We start from the raw sequence: 3,991 nt of genomic DNA, 5'->3' as shown, positions 1-3,991 counted from the left end.
GGGCAGGGAGAAAAGTGCAACAATTAATGAATGGAAATCCAAAGTCTCTAAACATTCATTAAAATTAATAATAAAAGATACAATAAAAAAGAAACTTTGAGTCAAGGAACTATTGATTCTACTGAATAGAAAAAGACTAAATGGTCTTTAGTTTTTGTATATTCTGCTATAATTTCTCTACTTTTAAAAAACAAAGAAAAAAAGAAAAACAACAAAAACCCAAAAACAGAGTACCTAGGTTAGCTACCAAAACAAAACCGGGAAGTGGACATTTGTCAGTAGTAAGTTTAGTATTCTGTATACACCAAAATCAGATCTGAGATACTTGTTGCTATTGTGCATAATTTTTCAAACAAATAGGAAAGGTTGAATGGTCCAAGCATTTTAACTACGCATCATAATTTGAAGAATTCTCTTTGGTAACATGCAATCTATTTCAAACCTCTAGTCCCTATTCTTAAATATCCAGTATAATGGTACTCTTTGTGGAGCAAAATAGGCACATTATGAAAACTAATTAATAGAATTCATTTCCCTAATCACTTCTTGGGAGTGTGGAGGGACAATGTAAGAAATGAAGACCCTTGATGAGATGGATTGATTCAGTCATTGGGGTGTTGGGGGTAGGCATGCCAGAGACAATAAGGCTGGCACAGGATAAAGCAGGGTTTAGGGTTGCTGCACATAGTGTCACTATGAGTCACAGGTGACTCGATGGCAAATAACAACAACAACAACAATAACAATCAGTCCTTTATTATCCCTGTCTATGTTATGACATGGAAAGCTACAAAAATAGCAATGACATAATGACATAAATTTTGGCACATAAATTAACATCAAATACCTCTTTGTTTGTTTACAGATTAATCTACAAAATGTGTATACTAATATTAGCTAAGTTCTTTGTTGGTATTGGTTTAAGTGACCAGATCAAGTTCTATAACAATAAACCTGAACAGATGGAACTATGTTTGACACATCACTAAACAACAGCTGTTTTAAAAATAAAATTTAGCTAATATGTTTTTTTCTCATGAAAAGGCAAAACTTACTCTAGAGGTTACACTAAATCAATTATTTTTATTCTGAAAAATATTACCCTTTCTTTTAAAGATGTAGAAAAGGCAAGAGACTCTCAAATAAGCAAAGCACTTCTGAAAAACAAAAATTAAGTGGCTGGCATAGTACTTACTGATCTCAAAACCTACTGTGTTGTTGTGTACTGTTGAGCTGGCTGGAATTGACCCATAGCTCATGCTCCAGTGGGTTTTCAGAGACAACAGAATGGGAAGGGATTGCCCATTCTTCTCCTGTGAAGAAGCTGGTAGATTTGAATTGTATGCCTTCAGGATTGCAGGGCACCTTCTCACCACTGTAATAACCTAAACAGCATGGTACTGGTACAATGATAGACAATGATAGATCAATGGAACAGAATTGAGAACCTAGAAATTAACCCTTCTACCTATAGTCTCTGAGAAGAATGGGAATCCCAGAACACTTGATCGTGCTAATGGGAAACCTATACTTGGACCAGGAGGCAGTCGTCAGAACAGAACAAGGGAACACTGCATGGTTCAAAATTGGGAAGGGCGTATGCCAGGGATGCATCCTATCTCCATACCTTTTCAACCTATATGCAGAACAGATTATCTGGGAGGCTGGGCTCTATGAGGAGAAATGTGGGGTCAAGATTGGTGGACGATTTATCAATAATCTGCGTTATGCAGATGACACAACCCTGCTTGCTGAAACTGAAGAGGACCTGAAACACCTGCTGCAGAGGGTCAAGGACTGCAGCCTCCAATATGGATTGAGGCTCAATGTCAAGAAGACAAAGATTCTCACCACTGGACCAGTTGGCAGCATCAGGATGGATGGTGAAGAGATTGAGATTGTACACAGCTTTAGTCTGCTTGGCTCCACAGTCAACACTCTTGGCACCAGTAGCCAGGAAATTGAAAGGCACATTGCCATGGGAAAGTCTGCTGTTAGGGACCTCTCCAAAGTACTGAAGAGAAATGGTGTCTCTCTGGAGACTAAGGTGCGTTTGATACAGGCCATGGTCTTCATAGTCACTTGTTATGCATCAGAGAGTTGGACAATGACCAAGGAGGATAGAAGGAGAATTGATGCCTTTGAGCTGTGATGCTGGAGAAGAGTATTCTGAGAATACCATGGACTGCTAGGAAAACAAACAGATTCATCCTGGAAAGGGTTAAACCGGGTGGCTCCTTGGAGGCAAGTATTCTGAGGTCTGTCTAACATACTTTGGACATGTTATGAGGAGAGACTGGTCCTTGGAGAAGGACATCATGCTTGGTAGGGTGGAGGGATGGCACAGGAGGGGAAGGCCTTCTATGAGGTGGATTGATTCAGTGACTGGGATAATCGGGATGGGAGTGTCAGAGACAGTGCGATTGGCACAGGACAGAGCAGAGTATAGGGCTGTTGTACATAGGGTCGCTATGAGTCGCAAGCGACTTGACGGCACATAACGACAACAACAACCTATAGTCAACCTGTAATCATTAAAAAAAAATATCAAATGGGGAAAGGATAACCTCTTCAACAAGTGGTGCTGGGAAAACTGAACTTCTGCCTGCAGAAAGTGGAAGCAGGATCCACAATTCACAAAAATCAACACAAAAATCAACTCAAGGTGGATCAAAGACCTAGGGGTAAAGCCACAAACCATAAAGATCGTAAGAGACAAAATGGGACCAAACTTAGAAGACTTCTCCTATGGTATAAATATGCTGGCAAATATAGCTAGAAATGCACAAATAGGCAAGGATAACAATCAATAAATGGGACCTTCTAAAGATTAAGTCCCTGTGTACATAAAACTTTTACCAAGAGGATGAAAAGAAAACTTACTGACTGGGAAAAAACATTTAGCAATGACATCTCAGACAAGGATCTCCTAAGGAAAGTTTACAGAATACTACAGGGCCTCCACAAGAAAAAGACTGATAACCCAATTGCAAAATGGGAAAAACACATAGAAAGATTTTTCACATGTAAAAAAAAAGAAAAAACTCTTTCCCCTTCCTCCCCTCAAGTCAACATTTGTGCTCCAGAACATTTTTCATTTCATAAATTGAGAGTACATGTAGAGAGAAAAATGACTTTTTAAAAATATTCAGGGACAGCTGCCTAATTGATGTATTAGGTTTATGTTCCCTAAAAGATTTTTTTTTTGCTATTTTTTATCTAACAAAGGGACAAATTAAAAACAGGATAAGAAACAATTCAAGTGGGATGACTATAACATTGCAATATGTCCCTGGGGTTTCTTCCTCTTTACCCTGTCCCCACCCCACCCTTTCTGTGAAACTTGAAAATAGAATGCAAAAAACCTCAACTGTTTTAAATCATGCAGTTAAAATGTATTACTTATAAATATGAACTTTGGATCACTTTATAGACTGTTAAATTTGATTTTTTATTACCTATTAAATAAACTGAGACACCAAAAAAAAAAAAAAAGAAAGAAAGATTTTTCACAAGAAATTAGAATGTCCAACAGACACACGAATAAATACTCTAAATCACAGGCAATAAGAGAGGTGCAAATCAAAACCATGAGTTAACATCTTACCTGTATAGCAGCAGTAACATTGACAGGCCAGGAAACAATAAATGTTAGAGAGGATGTGAAGAGATTGGAACTCTCATATGCTTTTGGTGGGATTGTAAAATGGTACAACCACTCTGGAAGACATTTTTGTGTTTCCTCAAAAAGTTGAATGTAGAATTTCCATATGACGTAGCTTTTCCACTGCTAGGATATATTGTAAGGCAAATAGAACTAAGACAAATGGAGATTTGTACACTAATGTTCATAGCAGCATTAGTCACAATAGAAAAAAAATGGTGTAAATGCCCATCAGCAAACAAATGGATTGAGAAATGGTGGTACACTGACACAGAGGAATATTATACAGCACTCAGAAGCAGTGATTTTACAAAATACTATACAACA

The sequence above is a fragment of the Elephantulus edwardii genome, unplaced genomic scaffold (assembly GCF_000299155.1).
Source record: "Elephantulus edwardii isolate Elephantulus edwardi_28Jun2011 unplaced genomic scaffold, EleEdw1.0 scaffold00505, whole genome shotgun sequence".
Lineage (NCBI taxonomy): Eukaryota > Metazoa > Chordata > Mammalia > Macroscelidea > Macroscelididae > Elephantulus > Elephantulus edwardii.
The sequence above is the reverse complement of the archived record's forward strand: the minus strand, read 5'-3'. Positions refer to the sequence as shown.